The sequence below is a fragment of the Oryctolagus cuniculus genome, chromosome 13, assembly GCF_964237555.1.
Source record: "Oryctolagus cuniculus chromosome 13, mOryCun1.1, whole genome shotgun sequence".
NCBI classification, from domain to species: Eukaryota; Metazoa; Chordata; class Mammalia; order Lagomorpha; family Leporidae; genus Oryctolagus; species Oryctolagus cuniculus.
The window spans coordinates 54266043-54281527 of NC_091444.1; the positions used below are offsets into that span (position 1 = coordinate 54266043).

The window sequence follows — 15485 nt, forward strand, 5'->3', positions numbered from 1 at the left end:
TCATGGCCAAATCATTGTTTCTGGCTGTAACCATCTGGTGATCAATGGGAGATGACACCACAGAGTGGTGACTCCGATTTTGCTACGACAACAAGAACAGTCAAAGCACTTGCAGAGAGCTTTGGCCATAGGGCAGCTGAATGGACCCAAGCTTCAGTTACAGTCTTTGGCTGGCGCCGCGGCTCACTAGGCTAATCTTCCGCCTGTGGCACCAGCACTCCAGGTTCTAGTCCCGGTTGGGGCACTGATTCTGTCCCAGTTGCTCCTCTTCCAGTCCAGTTCTCTGCTATGGCCCGGGAAGGCAGTGGAGGATGGCCCAAGTGCTTGGGCCCTGCACCCACATGGGAGACCAGGAGGAAGCACCTGGCTCCTGGCTTCGGATCAGCGCAGCGCGCTGGCCATAGCAGCCGTTTCAGGGGTGAACCAACGGAAGGAAGACCTTTCTCCTCTCTGTCTCTCTCACTGTCTAACTCTGCCTGTCAAAAAAATTTTATTTATGTATTTTGAAAGTCAGAGTTACAGATATATATATATATATATATATAGAGAGAGAGAGAGAGAGAGAGAGAGATCTTCCATCTTCTGGTTCACTCCCTAGATGGCCACAATGGCCAGGGCTGGGCCAGGCCAAAGTCAGGAACCAAGAACTTCATCCGGGTCTCCCATGTGGATGCAAAGGCCCAAGAACTTGGGCCACCTTTTGCTGCTTTCTCAGACCATTAGCAGAGATCTGGATCAGAAGAGGAGCAGCTGGAACATGAACAGGTGCCTATATGGGATGCTGGTGTCACAGGTGGCGGCTCTCCCCGTAAGGCCACAAGGCCGGCCCCCAGTCACACTCTTGATGTGTGACCACTGCTTGTGTTTGTTCAAACATCCTCTGGGACAGAGTTCCTAACTCCATTTGATAGCTGTTCTCTGCCATCTCCTCTGATATTAACATCATAGGATGGGGAAGAGAAACAACCAGTGTCGTCCTGCCCACGCAGGTGGTGCCGCACATGAAGGTATGGGTCGGGTATAAAAGCAAAACAAAAACTTGTGCCTCTTTGTTTTGCATCCTCCCTGCGCTGCAGGGTGATCCCCAGCAAGTCATTCAACTTTCCTTTCCTGCCGTCTCTTTATCATCAAAATGTGGTATCTGAGGCTCATGGCTGAAGTAGCCAAATAATATTATCCAATTAAGGTGAAAATCGCTATATAAATGCTATAGAGGCGAGGACTTAAATAGCCACATATGGTTTCATGAAAAGCACTCCAGTGCATCAGCTAGCAGTAAAAAACATGCAGGAGTGAAATGATCTGGCTGGAAATGAACTGCAAATTGATAAACATTTAGTTGCTAATGCAGTGTTTATTATTTTTTACTAGGATAAAAATTAACTTGTGCGGCCTTGGCCAGCAAACAGCTTGAACTCCACCATCTGGGTTGTGGAATCAGTTTTTCTGTAGCCTTGGGTTACAGGTTATTGTTGCCAGCTTTGATTTTATTTGTAAACAAGCCCTGGATACTCAGACAGCAGATCTGGGAGAGGCTGCTGGGAAGCACATCAAACACGCCAGCGCACCAAAGGGTGACTCCAGCGAGAGCATCAGGGAACAAGGCTGTGGCCCCTGCCTGCACCCCATTGCCCTCCATGTCCGGCATTGCCACGTGGGTGGGAGAAATCACCTTGACCCTGAGAAGCTACGGGCAGCGCACAAAGCGAAGAGAGCTCGCTAGGCACTGCAGGGCACGGGAGGCGAGCACGGGCAGGTTCTTGGGCGGACTGGGGCGAGGCAACGTGGCATTGCCAGTGGCAGCCCCAGCTGCAGACGCGGGCTTCTCCCCTGGAGCCTTTTCCATCAGCTTCGCAAGCAGCTGGATCAATTTACTGCAGCGCTCTCCACAAGCACGGGCTAACTTATCACTCATGGAAATCCCCTTGGTTTCAGGGAATCAGGTAGCGTTCAGACTCCCAGCAGAGAGAGAGAGAGAGAGAGAGAGAGAGAGAGAGAGAGAGAGACTGCAAGGCTAAGGGCTTCCAAACAGGCTGTTTGGTTTGTAGTAAATTAAAGGGAGTGGGTGGTTGAGGTAAGAGTAATGTTATCCTGTAGAGTGTGGTCCTCTTTGACGTCAGCAAAATGTTTCTGTCTCTCCCTTCCCTCCTCTCTCCCCTTTCCCCCACCCCTACCCTCCTCTACTTCCTCCCTCCTCCCTCCCTCCCTCCTTTTGTCAGAGACGGATGACATAGAGGAGCTCTGGAAAACTGCTCAGAGTTTTGCAACATAGCTCAGAAAATTCCCACATTTTCAAAAACGTAGGCTATTGTGGGAGGCGGGTACATCAGCAAGACAAAAATACGTGTGACTCAGGGAAGGAAGAGGGGAAAGCAAACAGTAACCACGGCCGGCAGTGCATTCCTCCCTTCCTCTTGCCTGATTAGCAGTTCTGTCCCAGAGAACATTCTTCCTGTGGCTGCAGCTGGCCTGAAATAGTGTCCCGGAGAGCATGCGCTCTGCTCCCCGGCTCTGTGGGACTCAGCCTGGGCTGCTGGACCAGGCAGGATTTCTCCTCTCTCCCCAGCACACCACACCCACTCTGCACTGCAGTTGTTTTTTTCTGCTCATCAAAGACAGCAGTGGTGCCCCCAGGTTGGCATACAACTGTCTAGAACAAGGATTCAAGGCTAGGTGAGTGCTTGTCCTCTGACCCTGCAATACTTCCACTGCTTTTGTTTGGCCCCTGTGATTCAACAGGGGCAGCCATGAACAAGCCTTGGGTCCAGCTGCCCAGTCACAGACCCAGAACTGCTGCTTACATAGCTTTGCACTGCTGTGTGTCCCCAGTGAGGGTACTCAGTCTCCAGAGTGACTTGACTGTCATTCTTTTCCCAGGCAGCTCTTTAAAAGCAGAAATCTAGAGGCCTGTACTGTGGCACAGTGGGTTAAGCCACCACTGCAGGCAACAGTTCGAGTCCTGGCTGCTCCACTTCCAATCCAGCTGCCTGCCTGGGAATGCAGCGGAAGATGGCCCAAGTCCTTGGGCCTCTGCACCCATGTGGGAGACCCAGAAGAAGATCTTGGCTCCTGGCTTTGGCCTGGCCCAGCCCTGGTTGTTGCAGCCATTTGGAGAGCGAACCAGCAAGTAGACGATCCCTCCCTCTCTATCTCCCTCCTTTTTTTCCATGTACCTCTGCCTTTCAAATAAATAAATAAATCTTAAAAAAAAAAAAAAAGAAATCTATCTGGACCTCCCAGGCTCTGAAGTGCCGCCTGCAGACTCCAGGTACACAAGTGCCTGATGCTCTCCTTGTATTGGGATATGCTGCTTCCTCCCTCGTCCCTTCTCTGACCTGGACAGCAAGAGCGTCAGCAGACCTTCGAACAGGGAGCATTTTGTAACCCAGAGCCTCTTCACACTTTCTGCAGACACAATGCTCCAGGCACATTGGTGATGGAAAAATCCATGCACGAGAAAACACAGAACAGTCACAACCCAAGAATGTATTCAGAAATTAGTCCTGGGACCTGAGAAACAGCCGTGTGTGTAGGAGCCATGTGTGTTCATGAGTATGTAACAGAGCTTCTGTGGGACTGCAGGCCCCAGGGGCAGGGTGGGTGGGCATTTGGCACAGTGGTTAAGTCACCACTTGGGACTCCTACATCCTGTATCAGAGTCCCTGGTCAAGTTCCAGATAATCCACAAGTCTGTCTCTCTCTCTCTCTCTCTCTCTCTCTCTCTAATAAAATGAAAACAAATAAGGAAAACACAGGCCTGGTGCACAGTAAATTTTTTTTGACAGGCAGAGTGGACAGTGAGAGAGAGAGAGAGACAGAGAGAAAGGTCTTCCTTTGCCGTTGGTTCACCCCCTAAATGGCCGCTGCGGCTGGCACGCTGCGGTCAGCACACCACACTGATCAGAAGCCAGGAGCCAGGTGCTTCTGATCTCCCATGCGGGTGCAGGGCCCTTGCTTGGGCCATCCTCCACTGCCTTCCCGGGCCACAGCAGAGAGCTGGACTGGAAGAGGGGCAACCGGGGCAGAATCTGGCACCCCGACCGGGACTCGAACCCAGTGTGCCAGTGCCACAGGCAGAGGATTAGGCTAGTGAGCTGCGGCGCCGGCCTCATGGTAGATATTTTATATGAGTATTGGGCAGATGGAAGAATAAGCAAGTGAATGAGTAAGAGAAATGCATTGGCTTAGAAAACAAACAAAAAAAGCCAAAAAGGAGCCCCAACTTTCTGAGAGATAGGGGGAGTCTGCTGGAAAGGTTTGGAAGAGAACAGACTTGGAAAGTGTAAATGCAAACCAGGAGGCTGACATAATGACGACTGATGCTAACAGCATTAGATAATGTGCGTGGAGCACTGGCTATGTGCCACACTGTGAATATCTTACATGGAGCATCTTGCTTAGTCTTCATGGAAACCCCAGGAGGACAAGACTAGGTTGAGGGTATGGTCACTCTTTGAGGCCCCCAGTAAGAAAATCCCACACCCAAAGAGGGACTTGAAGCAGATCTAATGAGCCCAGATCAACCCTTGTGGATCTTCCAACTTGGCAGAGTGGACGCTTCCCTGGTCCTACCTGCCAAAGGCTGGCTTTCGATGTAATTTCTGCCCCCACTGCACCCTTTGGGGAGGGGACAGCTGCTTCCTGCTGACTCACCATGCGGAAACCCTGAGGGGCTAAGAGAAGAGTAAGCTCTGATCCCCGCGTGGCAAAAGGAGTCTGCCTGCATCCACCCCACTGCTCCTTCCCTCTCTGGGAAATGCCAGGCATTGGAAGGAAGCCGGGGGCCTGGGTTGGAAGAACCAGCATCTTTGAGCCTGCAGCCCATTTCCTCTGGCTGGGTAGCCTCTGGGATGTTAAGAGAACCAAGTTAGCGGAATGATGCCATCAGCTCCGTCCTCCAGAGGCCATCTCGCTGCTTTGAGAGAGGAGCAAGGAACTTGGGTGCCTCCCAACTGAAGTGTCTGTGCCTCACGGCCCTGGCTCATGGAGGGGAAGCAGGCTCTACTTTGAGCACCCTCCAGGGGACCCTCTAACTCCACCTCCTGTTTCCTCTCCAGGAAACACATCTCACACCTTTCTTGGCCACATAGGGGAATTCGGTCTCCTTTATGTTCTGCACCATTGCTCTACTGAATTCCTCTCTTTCTTCCCAATGTGCCTTGTAGCCCTCGTGTCACAGAGGTGCACTGCAGGCCGCACTCCTGTAGGACATGAATCGCATTGCTTCTTGTGAGACCTTCTCTGGCTGGGGGCAGGGCGTGAGTGGTATTTTCACCAGAGCTCTCGGAGGAGCTTCTGCTTGAATGGCTTATTTGCCTCTGATCACCAGGACAGAGCAGAGCTAGCTGTTGACCTGCCTTCCTCCCCACTCCCCAGGCACCTGCCACACACACACCCTCGGCCTTCCAAGCTGACTGGATTCCTATCACCCACTCATTGGCATTCCATTAAAAACCTGGACTATTGGTGATAAGCCTTTGAGGACATGGGGATGCTTAGTCTGAGTTGAACATTACACACTGTATACATGTATTGAAACATCACAAAGTGCCCCACAAATATGTACAGTTTTTATCTGAGAATTTAAAAAAAATATGTTTTAAAAAGGTGGGATATCAATAGGCTCCGCAGTGCCACTCAGGAACTCAGCGGCCGTGTGACCCACCTGCACAAAGGGACAGAACACTCAGCCTCTGCCAGGTGGTGCAGCTGTCTGTGTTCAGGCGATGGGGGCGAAGATGAAGCACACGCCCTGAGGCTACCTGACACAGCGAGTTGCCAGCCCCCACTAAACACGCATGCAACCCTGACCGCCAGTGTCCCTGAAAGGAGGCACTGGTAACAGCCAGAGAGTGCTCTCTGTAGCACAGACACCCAGTTCTAATCCTGGCTAACTCGAGGCTGACCCTTGGACTTGTCCTCTATAAAATGAGGACAATCACACGTCCCTAGGGGGCTAATCCCACAACTATAAAACTTCTAGTGCGGCGTCGGCCCTTAATAACTTCAGTCCATTTTTATTGTTAGCAGGCACAGTGTACACAGTGCCTTGGCACTGAAGACAATAGATACCATTTACTGAGCAGTTTTTATGAGCCATGTGCGTTAAGTACATTATCCCTACTCACACCAGCCTACAAAGTAGGTATCAGCAGCCTCATTTTGTAAATAAGGAACATGAGGCTCAGAGCAGTTAAGTAACTCACCCAAAGTCACATAGACAGTTCGAAGCAAACACAGGGCTCACATTAAAGGAACACACCCTTGCTCACCAGGCTGTGCTGGCCTACACCTCCATGCAGTTCAGTACACACAGAGCTCTGCTCCCCTGCAGGGTACCACGGAGGAAATGTCCAGTGAGTGTGCAGAGAGCTCTACTGCTGTGTGTGTGTGTGTGTGTGTGTGTGTGAGCATGTAGGGCATGTTTCCAGCTCAGGACAGCACTGTTATATGGCACACCAGTGAGCCAAAGGCTCAAGCTCAAAACTCATGTATTGAAAGGCTCATCTGCAGGGGGCTGGTGGCTTAGTGGGTAAAGCCACTGCCTGCAGTGCCTGCATTCCACATGGGTACCAGTTCAAATCCCAGCTGCTCCACTGCCAATGCAGATTTCTGCCTATGGCCTAGGAAAGCAGTGGAAGATTGCCCAAGTCCTTGGGCCCCTGAACCCATGAGGGAGACCCAGAAGAAGCTCCTAGCTTCAGATCGGCGCAGTTCTGACCGTTGTAGCCCATTCAGGGAGTGAATCATCAGATGGAAGATCTCTCTCTCTCTCTTTCTCTCTCTCTCTCTCCCTCCCTCCTTTCTCTCTCTGTACCTCTGCCTTTCAAATAAATAAATAAAACTAAAAAAAAATAAAGAAAGAAAGAAAGGCTCATCTATGATTTGGCAGGACAGACCCTTAACCCAGAGCGAATTTAGAAAACAAACAAGGGCCATTCACAAGGACTATGGTTCAAATGAGAAGTTCCTGCACAGTAATAAAGGCAAATCCGTCAGACAGCATGGACCATGTTCAGTTAATGATAAATGTATTGTAAGTAGTTAAAAAGAGACAGCAAAAGGTAAAACCAGTTTATGCGTGGGCAGCAATGTGTCCTCGGCCCTTCTTGGAGATGGAGCCAGCAAGCACAAAGGCATTGAGTAGAACAGACAGAATTCAGCCGTGCAGACCTGCTGGCATCCCTAGATGAGCCTCAGTGGGAATGTGCCTACGCGGCTGAGTAGGAGGTAACACAAGGGCTCCGACTGGTGGAAATACTGTCCTCTCTATATCCCTCCAAACAGCCTCTCATTTGTTAATTTTGTTAATGACGAAGACTCCCCTTCAGCTTTTTCTTCTTAGCAAAACCAGGCTTGTTAAGAATCCAGACTTCTTAACTGAAATGGCCTGGATGTCACTCTGTTACAGCAGACCCAACGTTCCATGCTGAATCAGACCCCATACTATATCAACTATGAGTCACACATAGGTAAATGAGCCCTAGAAGGAAGAGAGATAATGGGGTGACATTTATCAGCGGCTGAATCTTAGGAAATGACGAGCATTGCCTAATCGCTGGTTGTATTCGTATATATTGCCTTCCAGATCGTTGCTTGGTAGCTCTGGGGATGGTTTCTAACTGTCAATATTTACAGGAACCAGGCACTTAACAACACAGGCCAAATGGGCTGGATATCTCCAAGGATGAGTCATGCCTTTTATCTAAGGTCACTCTTCAGCATCCCCGTTGGCTGCAGTGGCCTGGAAGTCCTCAGGTCATTGAAAGGCACGTGCATGGTTATGGGGCATGTGCACCGTCCTCTGGATGTACCAACACTTGGGAAAGCAAAACATGGGGCGGGGAGGGAGGTGGATAGGGTCGAGAGAGAGCATAAGTTTGAAAACATCTAGACCTGTGGGTTGTCTTTTTTTTTTTTTTAAGATTTACTTATTTATTTGAAAGTTAGAGTTACATAGAGAGAGGAGAGGCAGAGAGAGAGAGGTCTTCCATCCCCTGGTTCACTCCCCAATTGGTTGCAATGGTCAGAGCTGTGCTGATCCAAAGCCAGGAGACAGGAGCCTCTTTCAGGTCTTCCATGTGGGTGCCGGGGCCCAAGGACTTGGGCCGTCTTCTACTGTTTTCCCAGGCCATAGCAGAGAGCTAGATCGGAAGTGGAGCAGCTGGGACTCGAACCGGTGCCCATATGGGAAGCCAGCACTGCAGGTGGCAGCTTTACCCACTATGCCACAGCGCCAGCCCCTATAGTTTTTTCTAATATGTGTTGTCCATGACCTTTTTTGAAGACCCTGTTGTACGCATGGATTTCAAAATTTTTTTTTGCACCAAAATAAACTTATCTTTTAACTCCATTTTCTATTAAAAAAAAAAAAACTATGATGGGTTCCAGATTTTTTATTAATTGCAGCAAAAGGAACTTATATTTTAATGCCATTTTCCACCCACTTTTTGAAATATTTTCTGTACACACAAGCAGATGCACATAAAGGAAGGCGGGGCTGTCTGGATCCAGAGCCTGGCAGCCCATCCAGCCTGGTTATTTTTAAGCAAATTAGACCCACATTCCCAGCCAGCCAAGGTGGAAACACTGAACACCATTCAAGCATTGGAAGATGATTTTCTTTTGTTTCTTTTTTTTTTAGCTTTTGAAAGCTTAATGTGTTCAGGAGTCACTCATCTCATATGGAGCTAACCTCCAAAGAAGGCCACACCTGAAGCCTCATCAAGTAGGAGAACTCTGCATGCACTAGGCTGGGAGCAACAGGAAGAGGCCAGGGCCTGTGAGCAGCCATGGAGGCCAACAAAGGAAAGCGCGGAGAGGAAGTCGGCCAGAAGGGGCAGAGCTGGGGGTAGCTTTGACACTCTTGCTGGGTTGGCCTTAACCCTTCCCTGGCATGTGTTCTTGTGTTTGTACGCAGAAAAGAAAGAGAAGCTTGTTTTGGCATCATTATTAAATGAAGAAATAATATCAGACTTGAGAAATGCCACTACCGATGTGAGGGAAAAGTGACTGATACGCAAGCTTCACTCCCCAGTGTGCACACAGCAGCTAATTACAGCCACACTGGCTGTCACATCCTGCCTAAAGTCCTTTGGGGAACCAGTACTATGCAACAGGGGACCCGTTGGTCAACACTGAGCTCCTGGAATCCCAATTTCCTTTCAGATCAGTGAGCTAAACTAGGATTGCCAAAGGATCCTAAAAGAGAAGAAGTTTAGGGGCTGGAGCTGTGGCGCAGTGGGTTAAAGCCCTGGCCAGAAGCGCCAACATCTCATATGGGCACTAGTTCTAGTCCCAGCTGCTCCTCTTCCAATCCAGCTCTCTGCAGTAGAAGATGGCCCAAGTCCTTGGGCCCCTGCACTCACATGGAGACCTGGAGGAGGCTCCTGGCTTCGGATCGGCGCAGCTCCGGCTGTTGCGGCCAAATGGGGAGTGAACCATGGGATGGAAGACCTGTCTCTCTGTCTCTGCCTCTCTCTGTAACTCTGTCTTTCAAATAAATAAAATAAATCTTTAAAAAAAAGAGAGAGAAGTTTATTATTGAGCTGTGTGGTGGAAAATGTCATTGATCCAAAATGGTAGATGCCACAGAAGAATGAGAAATAGCAAGGCTTCCATACTGTGATGCTTTTCAGATGGGCCTAGATTTTTAACAGGCCCAACATGCTTGAAGGCTCAGAGATCTTAAGATGATCCCATGATGCAACAAACTTATGAGACCCGCAGACAAAGTGGTCAAAGCACACAGCCATCAGCCAGGGCCATAAGTCAAAGGCCAATCCTCCCGTGGCAGTTGTGTGGAAACAGAACACTGGAATCATCTGTAGTCACAAAGGGCAACAAGGGATGTAATCATGGTCTAGAGAACTCTTTTATTGTGGCCCTCACCAGCCACAGTGTACCATAAAGCAGGGGCTGGGAAACACCCTGGTGCACACCCTGTCAGCTGCACAGTCACAGCGTGTCTACAACAGCTGGGACCCTCTTCCCAATCAGCCCGAGACACGCACACTCAGCTGCTCAGTCAGGCCATGGGTGTGTTCTGGCCACGTGCATGCACACACATGCACTAAAAAAGAACTTGTTGCAGAAGGGGGCAGCCAGAAGAACACAGTTCCCCTGGTTCTATGTTAAAGGGTTTCCACTATATTCCAGAGCTGCTGCAGGGTGGCATCTGCTGGGAGCCCTCTGTTTCATTTCCCCCCTAAGTTCCTCTTTCTGCTGAGGGTAGAGGTAAGGAGAGGCTGCATAGGGAGGGGTTTGGGAGGAGAAAATCAAGAAGAAAGGATGGACCCATTCCTGTTCCTCTTTCCCCTGTACTTCTCCACTTTGGTCTCTAAGTCTTGTATAGTAAGTGCACAGCATTACGTGCTGGAAGACTGCACTAGTTTGCCTGGGCTGCCATAACAACGGACAGCAGACTGTATTTCTTCACATTCTGAAGGTTCGAAGTCCAAGATCAAGGTGTCAGCAGGCTTGGTTCCTCCTGAGGCCTTGCTCCTGGGCTTGCAAATGACCAGCTTCTCCATGTCTTTACGAGGTCTTCCTCTGCTCTTATAAGGACACCAAGGAAAATGGATTCAGGCTCACCCTTAGGACCTCCAAAGGGTTTTTAAAGACCTTTAATCACCTCTTTAAAGACACTATGTCCAAATAAGTTCACATTCTGAGGTTCTGGGAGTCGGGACTTCAACCAAACCAAAGGTGAAGCAGGAAGAGAAGTCAACCCGTGTGTATAGATCCCCCGCCGCGGGCTTCGCACTGGGCCAGGCAGCAGAAACAAAAGATCAGAAGACATCATCTCAGCTCTATGTGACTGAATGACAAAATTACATCCCAGCAAGTGAGTGAAAGGCGTGGCTGGCTGCATCCATCATGAATGACTTCAGTGAACCAACATCAACACTGCTCCCACAGCCCGGAGGGCTCAGCAAGCTCGACCACCAGCAAGTCCAGGAGCGTCACTGAGCCCAGAGCTGGCAGCCCACTGCCACCTCCACCTGCAATGGAGTCACACAGGGGCCACCACCCCACGCCCAGAGAAGCCTGCCAGCTGTTGCCCAGAGCAGAACCACGAGGTGAGGCTCTCCCAGACGAATCCAGGCCTTTCCAGATGCCCTCTTGTTGTCCCCAGTGAGAGCTGGCCCACAGCAGACCACAGAACAGAACTGAAATGCAGGGTCTCCGGTTAGCTCTGCTGAGGGGCAGCCCACCAGACCACACCAGCTGCCACGAGTGACAGGCAATGTTCTGTCCCAGGATAGTCCAGCCCGTGACAGGAGAGTAAAAGTTTCCACATCCTCAACTGCGCCCCGTACACTCACTGTGCCCAAACCTGCACCCCAATTAGAGGAACAGAAAGGCAGCATGTCTGCCGCGTTGTAATCCGTGCCTTCTTCCTCTTGCTCCAGATAATTCAACTGCGTCACTCGATTGTTATTATCGGTGCTGTGAGTGTTTACTTAATCAATCTTCAAAGAGATTTCCAGGCGGGGATTTTGGTGACTAAATCGAGGTCAGAGTTCCTCTGACCATCAATCAGGGCCAGCAGGGGGCAGGCCCAGCTGATGGTCACCTGATCACAGCAGCTGTGCGACAACTTTGAGCCAGTTCCTGTCCAGTATCCCTTCCCAGCTCTTGGTGAACCCAGACACCGGTCAGTTCCTGAATTGCAGTGACACGCCACGCACTCACACAGGCCTCCCCTGCTTGGGTGACTCCTCTTTATTGCTTTCTAGCACATTCTCTCTCCAGTCCAAACACAATTAAGTCACAGCAGCCTATCTGTGAATCTTTCCTTTATCACCAAACATGCAGCCCAAAAGCACGGGGCTGGTATTTCCTCTGACCCAGTAGGGATTTTTATGGGGTTTTTATTTGGTTTCACTTTTGCCATGCTTCTGAGAATGGTTCTTTTGTTCTTCCTTCACTCTCTGCTTAAGTCCTCCAAGCCATTCTGCTCAGAAAACCACAAAGCTGCTGCCCCAGACAGGTAACCCCCCCAAAAAATGGCACTGAGAAAACCCCCATCTTCCTATAGATTTTCAAGCTATAAAGCATCAAGTTCTCAGCACCGAAGCGGTCCCTCCCCCAAGGCCAAGCCCCTCACAGCCAGGCCTGGGGGAAGCAGAAGCAAGGCCGGGAGCCCCGTCTTCATCCTAGGACTGAGGGAGAGCTTCCCACATGTGGTGTGGTGGACCCAGGGATTTGCTGGCCAGAACAGAAAATACGCCCTCCCTGGCTCATCTTGGAATCCAAATGTGAGCTGAGCCATCAGCTCAGCTCCTCCCCAGACACAGTGACTGAGCCGGTGATGTCACTTGGCCCTGGTGAAGCCATCAAGGAGTCTCTTAGAATCTTTTGAACTCGTAGTCTGTCTCTGATGAAGAAGCCTTTAGGTGCATGATAAGGAAAAGTGGCCATCATGTCCATCACCTGCCATGTAGGGTAAGTTTCTCAAAGAGATTAAAATCAGCATCTGCAGGAAGTTGAGATGAAAGAAGAGAAAGCACCTGGTAGTGTTGGGTCCTAACCGCAGGTGTCCTGGGTCCTACAAAGCCCCCTTCTAGAAGCCGTGGCCAGTTTGGTTTGCCTCACTATGTACAGAGGCAAAGAAGAAAGTGGGAGAGAAGGTAGCCCACTCCTCAAGCTGATGGAGAGCACTGGAACAGAGAGTCCCACTTGTAGTTTTGCAAAGGGCTTCCAGGTCTTTCTCAAGTCAATGCTCAGGGTTACCCACTGCGAGGCAGAGGCAATTATCTGGATAACTGGGGTGTTTCTTAGAACAGGTGTCAAGTGACAGCACTCTTGTGACAGATCCTTGGAAAACTCAGTCCTTTAGGATAAATCATGGCTCTTCTTGTAGGAATGTGCCAGTTGCAACCCCACCACCCTCATCATATCATTGGTTAAATGGACAATTGGCCTCCAAAAGAACTAGTTCAACTACCTCCTCCATCAGTTTAACACCTTCCTAGATGGAGCCCCTTCAGAATCTAGCTGCTTTTCCGATTACGAGACCCTGAAACAAGGAAGCTCCGGAGGTGGGCACAGACCCAGAGGTACCCACTGTACTCCACTGTGCTCTCTCAGCTGAAACCACAGAGGGGACTCATGTCAGAAGGGCTTACCCAGCTGAGAGTGAGGCCATAGGACCCAGCCTAACCCCCTTACTCACCCAGAAGGGTCAATGGAGAGCCAGTAGCCACAAGGGGTCAGAGCCTCAATTTTGACTGCAAGTTCAAAGACTCTAGCTGAAGCCACACAGTGCCCCCTGGCATCACTCTGAGAAATGGATCCAGTCCTGAGTCAGAGAGGAAGCAAACACTCACTGAATCACCATCCACTTCCTCCTGCCCGCAGCAGCTCGGCCAAGACCAGCAGCAGCTTCCCAGGAACAAATTAGTGATCAACACTCGGAAAAGTTGATGCTCCAAGAAGAGCAAGCAGAGACCCCTGGCCTGCTGAGAACCACCGGGACCGACTTCAGTGGGGCCCCCCGCCCCCTGTGTTTTCCAGAGTAAAGCTGCACATCTTGTAACAGCCCCTATCCTGTCCTGCACTGACCTTGGATGTGTTATTTTTCACTTCCCTGTTCAGAACACAGCCACACTTTCCAAATGCCATGAATCATCACCACCGAGCAACGGCCATTTAGCAAGGCAGGAAACCACTGAGCGCCAGACCTGGAAGGAGCAGCTCCTGCTGCAGCCTCCCCCGCCCTGGCTGGTCATTGTGGCACTAGGCCACAGCGGAGGCTGCCTGGGCAGTTCCCGCTCTGTGTGCTCAGCTTCTCCACCATCAGCCCACAGGCAACATTAGGCAGCTCCTGGCTTTTCCAAAGCTCTCTTGGTTGCATTGTCTGAAACAAAACTGTCACCTTCCAATCCCAAGAAGGACAGACATGGATGGACCCATTGAAGACCAAGAGAGATCAGATCAGCCAGATCCACCATAGAACACGAGGGGAGGCATGATCTCTGTCTGCAAGTAGCTTTGCAATTGTAGGACAAATGTGGCCCATGTCATGCAAGCCCCTTTACCACTAGAAACATGTGCCTTCTACATGCCATTCACTAAGTTCCCAAGTAGCCAGTGGTGAAGCCAAAAATCAATTAATCGTCAGTGTGATGTCAGCATCCTCAAGAGCTGTCAAATTTTTCTGTGTTGAGCTCCTGGCTCCCGATATTTCTGAATAACACATCTGTTCTCATGACAGTCTTAAGTTCTGACATAGTAATGAAACCCTCATATAATGTTATTATTTTTTTTCCTCTGTTTAACCATAGACAGTGCCATTCAAATGTAGAATGGGCAAGGAAATGCAAATACACACAAATATGAAACATCAGGTTTAACCTACTAGATTGGCCAAAATTTTAAAATTTGATGATGTGGCCAAAGAGTGCAAAAATGGGCAGCCTCCCACACTATTGGTGGATGGAAAGTGTTCTACATTTTCCAGAGGGAGTTTGATCATCACAGTTATTAATGAGTGCCTTTTGACTCCTGATTTTAATATTTAAGAATTTATTCTCAGCTGAATAATCAGAAAAAATGCATCACAGTGTGGTAATAAATACAAAAAAAAACAATAAAATAAGGTTGAAATGATCTCAATGTGATTGAGCCACATTAAATGTAAATTATGATACATTTAATAAAAATAAAATGTAGCCATTAAAACAAAGGAGGGGAGAAACAGGTGTTTGGGACAGTCATTAAGAATTAACTTGGGTCACCACATCCCATATTGGGGTGCTTCGGTTTAGGTCTGGGCTCTGCTTCTGACTCCGGTTTTCCACTAATGTGCACCCCTGGGAAGCAGCAGGTGATGGCTCAGGTGGATCTCTGATGCCCACAGAGGAGGCCAAGCTTGAGTTCCTGGCTTCTAGCTTCAGCCTGGCCCAGCCCTAGAAGCTGTAGGCATTTGATCAGTGCACTAGCAGTGACTGGAAGTTCTTGCTCTCTCTCTCTCTCTCTCCCCCTCTCTCTTCCTTCCTCCCTATCTCTTCTCTGTTGCTTGCCTGTCAAATAAATTAACAAAATAATTTTTAAATAATTTTATAAATCTATATCTAAAGCCATAGAAGAATATTCACATGGATCATTTGATAGATGAAGAGACAGAACAACACATAAAGCCATTCATGTACAGATGTTGCGAGAGCTGTGTGCATGAAAGAGATTGTTAACAATGGTCATCTCTGCCCAGTGGGCTTTACAGATGACATTTACTTTCTTCTTCGTATTTTCTGTATTTCTTAAATTGCCTACAATAAACATGAAGCATTTTTAGGATCAAAGGAAAAGCATTTTGTTTTTGTTTTAAAATGAAAAACAACACAAATTTAAAAGCAGTTTGCTTCCCTGACGGGTCGCATCTGTCCAAGATAAGCTTTACATGTCTGCCCCCATTCTGGTGGAAAATGTTACTGGCTGTGGATACTCTGCCAAGGGGCCTTGGGCTCTGCTTGTTTGCC

General features: G+C 49.3%; 2 long non-coding RNA genes across 3 annotated transcripts in view; one reads left to right on the forward strand and one right to left on the reverse strand.

Moving 5' to 3' along the window:
* LOC103350930 (uncharacterized) overlaps positions 1 to 15485 on the reverse strand; it is a 221316-nt gene that overhangs the window by 113831 nt on the left and 92000 nt on the right. The window lies entirely within an intron of this gene.
* LOC127483459 (uncharacterized) lies at positions 2212 to 3222 on the forward strand. The gene is made up of 2 exons (XR_007909704.2): positions 2212 to 2673; positions 2878 to 3222. It is a non-coding gene; the product is annotated as an uncharacterized lncRNA (long non-coding RNA).